We start from the raw sequence: 13,788 nt of genomic DNA, 5'->3' as shown, positions 1-13,788 counted from the left end.
GATGTCAGCTGCAAAACTGTGAAGAATCTGCAATGCTCACTACATATGGAATACCAGAGTTCTCATATCAGAGGAAAGGGTCAATATGATGCTCCACAAAATAAAAAAAAACACTCTCCTCTTGGCATAATATGAACAGAAGAGTAAATTAAAAATCTTGTTGTCTTGATTAATACCTGCCTGAATCACTGATGTACAAATCAGAATTCAGTATTGTACCCCAAAACTCTTTGAATGGACTTCTGAATCCTGTGTTCAGTAATATTTGGTGGGAGGTAGTCATGGCACTTTGTCATTGAATAAATATCTACTTATCCTTCCTTGAACCTGGTAGAGATATTTGTAGACCATTTCACATACCCCTCCTCCAACTCCTCCCACAAATGCAGAAAATTTGAACTCATTCTTCTTAATAATTCACAGAAATGGTGGCCTTTCATGAGATATTAGTCAATTAGAACCCAACAGCAAGTTCACCTTCAGTCAAAGGATTAATAGTTCACCACATAGCATCAAGCAATTTTATAATTCAGCTGAAGTTTTCCTCGATCATCATTCTCACAAAGGGTTTTCTCACTATCCTTCTCCCTGCTTTTTCATGAAGCTCTGCCACTTTTCTATTTTTCTGAATTTTAAAAAAAAGTATTTACTTTCTTATTTAATCTGGAAATTGCCAAAACCTATTCCATGGTTTAAAACTGCTGACTTGATTTCATAGATAAGACCAGGAGATAGTTACTGAAAGGGTTGTACATGAGTACATGCTCAGGCCATGTATTCAATTTTACACTCCAAAATCTCTGCTGCCTTGATTTCTGTCCATGGTTCTGTTGACTGTAAGGTGTAATTCTGTGAGGCTAGTATTATCAGGCTTTTTAGGATTCTGTATTTTCAGGCACTTTTAACTGCTCTTTTAGATTTCCTCTTTCCTCGAATCATACAATGGGCCTTCCTAATATTAACCTTGCTACTTATTGGTATTCACTGGCATTCTTAAACCTGCAATTCATGTTGTAACTTAGTACTTGTTATTGAAACATGACAAGGATTAAACAGAACAGACCACTCAGCATTGATCAAGATATCAGCTCAGACAGAGTAAAGTTGCATCCAGCTGTGTCAACCTTGCAAAATCTTCCTATCAAACAGATGATGACTGGTAGATCAACTTGGTAAGTTGTCCCACAGATTAATCAAGCAGCAGCCTGACATTGCTGCCCTCACTGAATTATACCCTACAGTAAACATGCAGTGCTCTTCCACCACAACTCTGGGTATTCCCAACATTGAATTAAGGCAGCCTCCTGATTTCAAGTAATCCTCCTCTATCAGCCAATGAATCATTACTCATCCAGGTTCATCCAATGCTTGGAGAAACTTCTGAAAGGATTAAAGGTAGCAAAACCATAATGGCAATGAGGTGCTATCCTTGAAAGAAGCTGCCACGCAGGACTAAATGTGTGAAACAGATTTTAAAAAACTGTCCGCAACTGACTGAGATCAAAGCATTGCAACACTGCCATAATTCTGGTTATGAATTGACTAGTTGACGTGAGGAGGCTCCAGGAACATCTACATTTTTAACCATGGCTGGGTCTGGAGTGAGGAAAGGCTGAAGCAGACACAATATTCAGTCAGAGTTGCTGAGTGGCTGCTCTTCCTGTGATCCCCACCACCACAGATGCCAAGCTTCAGACAATTTGATTCACTCCACATCAAGAAACATCTAAAAGCACTATGTGCATCAAAGACTACAGGACTGGTCAATTTTCGAGCCACGGCACTGAAGACCTGAACGCCAGAACAGTCTGCCCCTTGAGCGAAGCTATTCCCGCACCATGGCATCTCTGGCATTTGGCCAGCAATGTGGAAAATTCCCAGGAATGTCCTGCTCACAAAAGCAGAAAAAATGCAGTATAAATGTCTCATATTTGCCCAATAAATCTACTCTTAATGAACAGTAACCTAGGGAGGTGCTGTCAATACCACTATAACTCTCCTTTTATCATAAGGCAAGAAGCGGGGAAATTTGCTCATGATTGGACAATATTCAATTCTATTCACAATTCCTCAGCAAATGAAGTGGTTCATACCTAAATACAGCCAAATCAAAATATTATTCAGGCATGGTTGATCAATAGTATTTGTACTGCAAAATACCTTTCCCGAAATGAATCCAGTCACCTGCTCTTGATAGTTAACTGCATTGCCAACACCAAATCCCTCACATTCAGCATCCTAGGTCAGAAACTCAACCAAACAAACCCTGTAAAAACTCTGGTTACTAGAGTCAGAAGCTGTGAATCCTGCAGTGAGTGACACTTCCTGATGCCTCAAACCTTTTCACCATCTACAAGGCAAAAGTCAGGACAGAGGTAGAAAGCTCAGGATGGATGCAACTCCAACAACATTCAAGCCTATCCAGGACAAAGTTGCCCGCCTCATTGATATCCCATTCATGACTCTAAATATTCATTCTGTTCACCAACGTCGCAGAATAGCTGGACTCCTTCCCAACTACAAAATATACAGTGATTACTAACCTAAATGATTCTGACAGCACCTCCCAATCTCATGACCTTTTCCCTGGAGAAGGATGTGGGCAACATAAACATATTAACGTCTTCTGAGGCTTACATCATTTTGATTTGATTCCTGGAACTCAGCCGAACACCGCCTTCATCAGAAATTGCAGTAACTCAAGAAGGTGGCTTATCATTACTGTCTCAGAAGCAAGTAGGAATGATCAGTAAACATCATTTTAACCAGAATTATCCTAGATAAATAAAACTTATTTAATCATTGCTGTAATTGTTGTATAATTCTTTCATTTCTTATCCCTTTCATGAAGAATGTTTCTTCTCACTTCTATATTCCCCTTCCACTCCATTATAATTCATGCAAAACTAATTACCTCCCATTATTGTTTTATCCCCTGGTTTCTGTTTCTCTGCTCAGCTGCCATTGACATCTGCTCTCTTCCTTCCCACCTCTTAAACATTCTGATTTTTTTTTATATTTCTCCCGCCCGGAACAACTCCTAACTTGCTGCACTCACTGAGTAGTAGTTTTGTGTTGAATATCACCACGTACTGGGGAAGTAAACAACTATCGTGACCCAATGACATTAAATTACAGTGTTTGCTGCAGCGACAGGAGGGGGAGAAAAAACAGGAAATTTAACAAATTTAGGAAAAAAGGAAGGACATTTAGCAAATTTAGGAAAAAGGAAGTTTGAAAATCAGGTCTCCCTTGACACCCCACCCCATCCCCACACCCCACACACCTTTAATTGTGCCACAGAGAGTGTAATAGGCAATCACAGTTTCAAAAGTCATTTGGTTGCACCCTGGTGATGCTGGTAATGAAGGAGTCCCAATACAAATGTAATCACATGTGCCAGAAGGTCATGGACTTCATGCAAAACACAAACTGCTGCAGAAACTGTGTGTCAAGCAGCATCTGTTGAGGAAAAGGAATTGTCGATGTTTCGGGTCAAGGTCCTGCTTCAGAGCAATTCTCCAGCAGGGTCTCGGCCTTCTGCCTCAGATTACATCAGCCTCTTGTGACTCCTGGGTTTAGCTCCTGGCTCTGTTAATTGGCCTTGTTTACCTTCATGTTTGAATGCCATACTTGGCCCAAGCATCACTGGACTAGGAAAAAGGCATGCTCTCTGCAGGTAATTCTTAGCCATTGGTCCTAGCTTGCAGCAATAGTGTTTATCCAAAAAATTAGTATTGTTTAACTTCAGTGCCTTTCAAAGTTGATATAAAACCATAAGACCACACAATATAGGAACAGAAGTAGGTTATTCAACCTAATGAGTCAGCTTCACCATTCCATTATGAGCTGATCCATTCTCCCACTCAGCCCTACTCCCCTGCATTCTCCCCTTAACATTTGATACCCAGGCTATTCAGATACCCAGCCTCACAGCTACCCATGCAGCAAATTCCCAAGGTTCACTTCACACTGGCTAAAGAAATTCATCCAATATCTGTGTTTCAATCCTGAAGTTGTGCCCCCTTGTCCTAGACTCCTCAATAAGCGAAACAATTTTCCACATCTACTCTGCCTTGGCCTTTTCACATTCAAAATACTCTATGAAGTTCCCCTCTCATTTTTCTGAATTCCAAGGAGTACAATCCAAGAGCATCAGATGTCCTCTTATGTTAATCCTTTCATTCCAGAAATCATTCTTGTGAATCTTCTCTGAACCCTCTCCAATGGCAGCACATCCATTGTTAAATAAGGACCCAAAAACTGTACACCATTCTCCAAGTGAGGCCTCACTAATGCATTATAAACCTCAACATCACATTCCTGCTCTTATATCCTATTCCTCTAGAAATAAATGACAATATTGCATTTCTTATTTTCATCATCGACTCAACCTGGGAATTAACATTTAGGGGATCCTGCATAAGGATTATTAAGTCTCTCTATATCTCCAAATTTTGAAGTTCTCCCCATCAAAATAAATCTGCTCAGTGCCAGATTTAAGTTGGTAAATCTTTCTGTGTATAAAAGTCATGTGAAGTGTTTTAGGTATTTTTCCTTTTATAATTACATTTAAAAAAATACATTGTAACACAGGAATTCTTTCAAGTAATTATCAAGCTATTCTGATGACAGATCATAGATTTGAAGCATTAACTCTTTCCTGTCACACATGCTACCTGTCTCAGATGTTTCCAGCATGTTCTGTTTTTATATTAAATTTCTGGCATCAATTTGTGTAACCATTCCTTGCTAAGTAAAGTTATTAAGTTATTTTCTATAAATGAATTAAAGGCTCCCTTATATTGGCAGTTCTGTTAGATGTACCTGGTAGTCACAAATGCAAGGTCCCAGGTGTAATATCTAGTCCACATTGATGGTAATCATTTCCATTAAGGCAATCATGGTGATCGACAGCGTGGTTGAACTTTGTCCTTGGATTAAGAAAAGACTGCTCTTGGACTTAGAAATTAAACCAGAGATCTGACTTTATTTCCAACTACTAGTAAGAACTTGTGTGCAGATGTTGAATAAGGACTAGATTAATTGCACCCATCAAGTCACCCTCTGGAAGTAGAAGCAGATTTTCATAAGTCCTTAGAATTTCATCTACTCTTCCACATTTTCCTTGAAAACCCATAATTCTGTTTTCCTTTGATCTTTTCTTTGCAAAAAGCATCTTCCATCCACTGGTGAACAGACATGTAAACCATTTTGGGCTAGAATATAGATGCCACTTACTTCACATTTTGAGACTTCTCCTACCTTCCACAACTGAAACATATTGGAACGCCGACTGTCTGATCAATCCCCATAGATGCCAGCATGGTTGAAATTGGGAACTTTTAATAATAAAACAATGTTCCATAGTTCAAAGGCAAAGCGGAAATGGGATTGTACCACTGATTATTAATGTACAAATTTTCCCTGTTCGTATAATTTGTGATATTAAAAAATGTATCTTCAGCAATATAAAGAGAAGTTGCTGGAAATATACAACTAGTGGCATTCTGTGGAGAGAGAAAAAAATTAATAGTTCATTTCAAAACAAAGTATCTGACAAAGGATCCTGAAGAAGGGTCTCAGAATTGAGATGCTTATTTTGCACAGGCACTGTCTAATTCGTTGAGTGCTTTAGATGAAATTTTAAATAAGTATGTTGCAGAGAAGGGGAAGAATTGAGAGAAAAATTAAAAGTCAATGAGAAGATGGAGTCCAATGTGACTTGTAACAAAATGCTTTCAAGTGCATTTTTAGAGATGAAACAGAAGAATGAACAGGTTAGAACTGTAAGGGTCAAAACTCAGCAGCACTCAGAAATCTGGAACGATAGAGAATGCTGGAAATACCCAACAGCTCATGTAGCTGTTGTGGTTACGGTAAAACTGAGTTACTGTGGACGATGACCTGACATCAGAACCATACTGCTCTGACACAAGCAGATTAACTGAAATTATTGAATTCAATTTTGGATCCCAAGGGTTGTAACATGCCAACTCCCAGAGCAGGGTTGGGCTATTTGGAACTGTGTGGGAGGCCACAGTCACAGTGGATAGAGTTGAAAGTAGGATGGAGAATTAGTGACAGGTGACTGAAAACTATTCTGCAAGCAGTCTCCCAGTCTGTGTTTGGTTTCTACAATGTAGTGGAGACCACATCATGAGCACTCAATCCAACAAAATAGATGGGAAAAATTGCAAGTGAATCTTAACCTTGATCCGGTTAGAAGGAGAGGATATAACACAAATGTGGGAAATAGTGGAAACATGGTTGAGAACCCCACAAAAACAGTAAAGGTGAAGCCACAATTAAACAAAAAGGAAGACATAGGCATGTGTGAAAAGTCATGTCAGTAGAAGAGATATGACTGAGAATGAGAAAGTAGGAAAATGGAAACAAAGTGAGAGAGGAGGTGGAATTGAGATCTTGTCAGTCCTGTGAGAAACTGTGCTGTTAATGTATGTTGATCACAAGCCTATATCTTGGAATGGAAATATGGAAATCAAGAAGGGGATGGAAAGTATCAAATACTCCATGTCGGTGAGAGAAAAAGTCATGCAGTTTTCAAGCACTGCGGGTACAGGAGACAACATCAAACAGACATCAATGTATCAAACGTTGGAGGGGTGAGGGGGAGGGGGCCATTCCACATCTGTTCCAATGGGTCAAGCATTACTTTGGGCTTGTGTGTTCCCATAACAACACCTTTGATTTAGGGAAAGTGAATGCATTTGAGAGAGAAGTTGTTCATTGTATGAAAATGTCAACCAAGTGAAAGAGTCTGGTAGAGGGCGACTTGTTAAACCTTTATTCAAGGAAAATGTGCCCTCAGACCATCCTGGTGAGGAATATTGGACATCAATTGTGAAGATGACCAGATTGGGATCAAATAACTGGAAGCTGTCAGAGGTGTTATGGATGTAGCTAGAAAGGGTCTAGACAAGAGGATGAAGAATAGAGTCAAGGTAAGAAGCAGCAAGTTTTTATGGGTTGAGAGGAGGCTAAAAAAAATTGGATATACCGAGACAGACCTGTGGGTGGGCCTAGTGGAGTAGGAGGAAATGAAATCTGCCAGTTTGATGGACAACACTGCTAGCGGGAACCCAGGAACTGCAGCTTTTGATTTTCAATCTCCATGAAAAATCTGGTTGCTCTTGCTCTGTATTGCTGTGGACGTTCTAGACTACAATTTTTAGATATGTCTTTTGCTTTATCCAGAACATGATTTTTGTTTCTTTAAGCTGTTTTCTACAGTTAAACATTTTTTTAAAATCAACATAACTGTGATCTACTGAACAGGATAGAGTTGGCACAGGCGAGCCAGACATTTGCATCACTCATCCAGATGTACTGAATCATGAAGCTATCTTGAAGAACTGAAGAGAATGATTGCTAATGTTTGCCTAAACTTTGCTAAAGGAGTCATTACAGATTATTGACAAGTGAAGGATCTGGACAGCAGCTGTAATGACATTGATGAAAAAAAAAATTGAAAATTGGCCCAACGCATTTATTAACATAAAAACGATATACTGTGGATGCTTGGATGCATGAAATGAAAACAGAACATGCTGGAATTTCTTAACAGGTCAGCATGCATTTTGTGGGGAGTGAAATCAAGTTAGCATTTCAGGTCGATGAATGCCACAGCAGGAATAAAATGTAGGTTAATGATCCATTGTAATACCATAAAGGTTGTCCAGCTGATGGATTATTATAATAAATATTTTAATATTGTAGTCACAATAAAATTGAATAGGTTTATGGAAAATTGAAAGTGAAAGTCATTAAGATTCCTATCCTTTGAAAAAAATAAATACAATGCAAGCAAATTCTATTACAGCTTTAGCAACATGCACCTGACATCTTGAAGAAAAATAGTGCAAACAAAACTGTTGCGTTCTCTGTCAGACTGTGCAGCTGGTCAATTAAGAAGTACCACTGTAAATACCAGTGAAAGGAGAATATGCTAGGAAATGGATTGACAGAATCTTTGTTTACTGAAGTAGAATCATTCAGGTATAGAATCAATGCTTTCACCTCAGTGGAAATTAACTCATGACATTTATGTGAGGGGTGCTGGACAGAGTGGCGGCTCTCTGTCTGCCTTAAGGTAGACAAAAGTCAAAGAATTTCATGTATGTCACTACATTCTAAATGTAGTATTACATGACAATAATAGAACTTTTACCTTTTTACTTTTATTTATGTTCAGCTTCAGGGTCAGTCTAATTTTCTGTTTCCAAAATAGTTCCTAAGGAATAATTGGTAATACATTCAGAACACTAAAAGAAGGATGTTAATCCAATAAGTATTCATTACCAGTTTCTTGCTAATGAGAAAATGATTACTATATTTGATGGTATATAAGATCCACAGACCTATAAGACCCCCCCCCTCCCACACACACACACACACACACACACACACACACACACACACACACACACACACACACACACACACACACACACCTTTTAGCAGGGAATATTAAGAATTTTTTAGTGTATTTCTGGGACCCCACTGGTGCCACTGCACTGCTCTCTCTCCCAGAGCCCCACTGTCAGTCCATGTGCTGGTCCTATTGCCCCATCGTCTCCTGAGGTGAGGGGAGGGAGCAGGCAGTGGGATTGGTGTGGGGACTGGTGGTGGGCTGTCGGGGGGGGGGGGGGGGGGGAGAGGGACAGCGCAACCAGTGCAGGGATCCAAGCAGGCCACCAGGAGAATCTCCCGACAGCCCACCACCAGCCCCCACACTGATCCCCTGACCCACTCCCCCAGCCCCCAACGATAGATGAAGGTGATGCTAGTGAGGCCCACTGCAACCATGATCACTGTTGGCATTCTGCAACATTATCACCCTAATTTCAACTTTGCATATAAGACCCACGGGATATTTTGAGCCATTTTGGGGGAGGGAAAATGGGCCTTATATGCCATCAAAGACGGTATTGTGTGTGAACCTTTTAAAAGTGAATAACAGTCCATTTGATAATGTAATTTATTGTCTAGTCTGACTTTCAATTTTATATTCAGAATCATGACAGACAGGCTGTTTCTGTCAGCAAATTTGCATTCCCAATCATTGGTAACCAATTATCTTGTTTTTCTTAGGAATAAGAAATCTTGCTGCATGACTGAAATCAACTTTTCAACACTTGTGCCACTGCAGAAACACCAGAAAGCAGAAAATAACAGATTATTAAGCAGTACGAATATGACAAAAGTTTATAGTTAAATTTAACTACATATATGCTAATGCCAAATAATTTAATGTAATTTATGGTGTGATCTTTGACAAACACCATGGTTAAGTTCCATTACAAAATATTGGACTAATTATATTATAGTCCATTTCAGTCATGAAAACACATCCTTAGTAAACATGGTATGCATATTTAGTCGCATGTGACATCTTTATGTCACATTGTGGAAAGAACTGGGCAGATTTTGAACTAAAGACATAAGAAAACCTCACACTCAATATTCTGACATACATTAACAACATTTTTCCTCATTGGACAAAAGATGTCAGTATGCCATCTTTTCATTCAAAGTGGTTTGGATTTTCAGTTCCATTACTTATCCCACACCCCAGCAGTCTTGGTAGGTGCAATGCATCCTAAGCATGTTGTATTTTCAAGGTTCTGAAGCCTTGAACTTTCATTGAGAATGAAGCTGTGCAGAGATGAATGACCTTTGCTCTATCTTCAGTAGAGCTGTGGTCTTTCTGGTCAATAGAAGTTTAGTGGACAACCTGAGTATTTCTGAATTCAGGGCCCAGCAATCCTACAGGAAAATTAAGTGTGAACCTTCAAACTTGATAATGTAAATTCTTTCAGATGTATAATTATACTTGAAAGAAACCTGAAGACTGATACAAAATATAGTTGATATTACATAAAAACACAGAGGAGTAAGCCACTTAGCCTTTTACAGGAACATATATAAAGTAATACATTAGGAGTGATGGATCTGGTGAAAAATCCATGTATTCTATGTCATGATCCTGGTTAACAGAGAATGTCACTGAGGTGGGAATAAATTGAAACATCACAAATTGACTACTACTGTTGCATCTCTGATGATATGAGAGTTACAACACTACAAGGAAACCATTGTGCTTTCTCCTGTTGGTGCTTAGGGTTATTCCATTTTAATGCTGAAGTTTGAAAGTTAACCTCACAGTACAGGACTATAAATGATATTTGTACCTTGTCATGCCAGATAATAATGTGTTGTTTAAGCTGCACTAGATGTCAGTCTGCTCACGGGAGTGAAATCCGTTTGAGGAATTGCCTCACTAACTTCTTGGTTTCATTTCTGTGATTTCTCTCAGGAAGTTGTCTGGCTATCAGTGGAGAATAAGAGCATATGGTTGGAGTGGTTGGGTTCAAAGCGTAGATGGAACGTGGGGATGATGAGATCTGTTCTGCCATTAAATTATATCCCATCTTATCTGAGACCTATTTCCTTCATTTCCCCAGGTTAACAAAATCTTTCAATCCAAGTTTAAAATTAATAATCGGTCTAATATCACTTTGACTTCTACAGAGTTTTCAAATCTTCAAAAGAACATACTGTAGCTTTGCCCAAAAATGAATATTATTTAAAGGGTGAAAAACTACAGCATGCTGTTGTGCAGAGGGACTTGGGAGTGCTTGTGCATGAATTGCAAAAAGTTAGGTTGCAGGTGCAGCAGGTCATTAAGAAGGCAAATGGAATGTTGGCCTTCATCGCTAGAGGAATTGAATTCAGGAGTAGGGAGGCCATGTTGCAAGTGTATAAGGTACTGGTGAGACCGCACCTGGAGTATTGTGTCCAGTTCTGGTCTCCATATTTGAGGAAGGATATACTGGCTTTGGAGATGGTCCAGAGGAGGTTTACTAGGTTGATCCCTGGGATGAAGGGGTTGACTTATGATGAAAGATTAAATCGTCTAGGATTGTATTCGCTCGAGTTCAGAAGAATGAGAGGAGATCTTATAGAAACATATAGGATTATGAAGGGTATGGATAGAATAGATGTAGGAAGGTTTTTTGAGCTGGCCGGGGAAACTAAAACAAGAGGACACAATCTCAAGATTCGGGGGAGTAGATTTAGGACAGAGATGAGGAAAAATAGTTTTTCCTAAAGAGTAGTGAATGTTTGGAATTCTCTAACCAGGGAAGAGGTTGAGGCTGCTTCATTAAACATATTTAAAATTCAGTTAGATAAATTTTCACATGATAAGAGAAATTAGGGGATATGCGGAGAAGGCAGGTAGGTGGAGTTAGGTCATAAATTAGATGCATTTGAAAAATAGGAAGACTTTATTTGCAACATTTAGGTCTTCTGATGTTTGATCTATCACCTTCCTTTATAAGACCCTGGCTAATCAAGAACCAATCAATCACTGCAATAAGTACACCCAAAGACCACAACCACCTGTGGCAACCAATTCACCCTCTCCCTTCCTCTCCTCATCCTATCTCTTTCCCTCATCATTTCTTTTTACCCACAATAACATACATATCAGCCACTTACTGACATAGACAAGAATCAATTTTCACCCTTCATCGCTATCGATTATCTTATTCCTTTCCTCTAATGATTTCAAGCAACAGATGGTTTCTACCAATTTTCATCATCCATTTCAGAATTTCTCCACAGTTTAGTAGGCTGGTCCAGGAGGTCAGATTTGAAGATTTGGCACATGACACAGTGATGGTTTAATGTGTCTAAGCAGAAGCCTTTCAGTATTGTTTTACATTTTTCACAAGGATAACCTTGTCTTTGTCTACATTGATAATCGTTGGCCACACTGCTGCTCATTTGCTCAGTTTACTAATATAAACTTGCTGCTTAATGTTTCCATCTATACTTCTTTCAAATGCACCTATCTGGGACATTTTATTTGTATGGATAGATATTTTGCAATATTAGGCACACCTGCTTTGCACTGAAAGTATTATTTTTGGAGTAATCCAACACAGTGGGGCATGCATGTTTGGGCAGTGATCCAACACAGTGGGTCATGCATGTTTGGGCAGTTCTCCAACACAGTGGGGCATGTATGTTTGCGCAGTTCTCCAACACAGTGGGGCATGCATGTTTGGACAGTGATCCAACACAGTGGGGCATGCATGTTTGGGCAGTTCTCTAACACAGTGGGGCATGCATGTTTGGGCAGTGATCCAGCACAGTGGGGCATGCATGTTTGGGCAGTTCTCCAACACAGTGGGGCATGCATGTTTGGGCAGTGATCCAACACAGTGGGGCATGCATGTTTGGACAGTGATCCAACACAGTGGGCCATGCATGTTTGGACAGTGATCCAACACAGTGGCCATGCATGTTTGGGCAGTGATCCAACACAGTGGGCCATGCATGTTTGGGCAGTTCTCCAACACAGTGGAGCATTCATGTTTGCAGCTGCAAAGTACACTTAAATTGAAACAGTAACAAACAGCCAAGGGAGGTGGATTAAATAAACATTAATTAAGTAGATAGTTTTATTTAACCTTGCATCAACTGACTGATTTGACTACAGAGAGAGTTGCCAATCTTCCAGCACAATCCCAGTCTCCAGGAACTAAAAAATTATTCACCAGGCACTGCTCTGAGCAATCCAAGGGAAATACTGCAATAATAAAGAAGTGCATTTTAAAATATCCTTAAAAATTTCTGTTCATTAATTATATAAGAATATATTAGATTGAGGTAACTGCCCTGTTGACTGGTGCTTAAGAATCACCAAATGGAATGAAGAGTGTTTCCTTTCAGATTAATATAGATGAATGTCTAATAGAAGTAGAGGTGGCAGAAATGCCTTTTGATGAAATCGTAATGAATGTGTCCAACTGGACTTAGTAACATTGGGTGTAAAGGGTCATAGAATTTTGCAGCAAGATAAAGGGGCCTTCAGCTCAACTTGTTCAAGCCAACCAAGTTGTCCAACTAAGCATGTCCTATTTGTCTGCATTTGGACCATATCTCTCTAAAATATTACAATTTCACCCTCACTACCACTTCAGACCAAGTTAAATTTTATGTGTCATTCCTTGGCTCACTTTTCCAGTTCATCTGGATCCTGTTGTAATCTCAGATAAACTTCTTCACCCTCCCCACTACACTACCATTATTGGTGATATCCACAAACTTACTAACCATGCTAACTACATTGTCATCCAAATCATTATTATACATGCTAAGTGGACCCAGCACTGATCTCATCAGGGAACCACTAGTCTCAGGCCTCCAATCTGACTCTTACCATTAAGTCAATTCTGTATCCAATTAGCCAACTCACTCTAGATCCCATGTGATCTGACCTCCTGGACCAGCCTACTAAACAGGACCTTGCGAACGTCCAATAGACAACATCTACCATCCTGCCCTCATTGATCACCTCTTCAAAAAATTGCAGTCAAGTTTGTGAGGCATGATTTCCCGCACACAAAGCGATTGTGTCTAACCCTAATCAGTCCTTGCCTTTTCAATTGAATGTAGATCCTGTCTCTCAGAATCCCTTTTTAATAATTTGCTCACAACTGATGTTAAGATCACCCACCTGAGCCTCTTCCTCAGCCTTTCTCAAAGGTACAGTATTAGTCACCCTCCAAGTCAATGACAAGAATCCCCTACCTTCTCAAATTCCTAGAATACAGTTAGACCCTGAGGATTTATCTATATACTTTTTAAGACTTCCAATGCCTCATCTTTCATAATGTGAAGTCTTTTCAAGACAACACTACTTAATTTCCAACTTTCCTTAGCATCCATATCTTTTTCCATGGTAAAATAATG

At 39.5% G+C, this 13,788-nt stretch overlaps 1 protein-coding gene across 30 annotated transcripts in view; it reads left to right on the top strand.

The window, feature by feature from the left end:
- cox11 (cytochrome c oxidase assembly homolog 11 (yeast)) overlaps positions 1–10,458 on the top strand; it is a 368,290-nt gene extending 357,832 nt beyond the window's left edge. For 29 of the 30 annotated variants that reach the window (XR_011342926.1, XM_069893153.1, XM_069893156.1 and 26 more), the window contains one exon: positions 9,115–10,064. The gene's annotated coding sequence lies outside the window, so the exon portion shown is untranslated. Of the gene's footprint in view, positions 1–9,114; positions 10,065–10,339 lie in introns of those variants that run through there. The other variant, XM_069893135.1, reaches the window with a different exon arrangement.
- Positions 10,459–13,788: the final 3,330 nt, after the last annotated feature.

This window comes from Narcine bancroftii, chromosome 8, assembly GCF_036971445.1.
Source record: "Narcine bancroftii isolate sNarBan1 chromosome 8, sNarBan1.hap1, whole genome shotgun sequence".
Classification (NCBI taxonomy): Eukaryota; Metazoa; Chordata; class Chondrichthyes; order Torpediniformes; family Narcinidae; genus Narcine; species Narcine bancroftii.
This window is presented reverse-complemented; position numbering and strand designations above follow the sequence as displayed.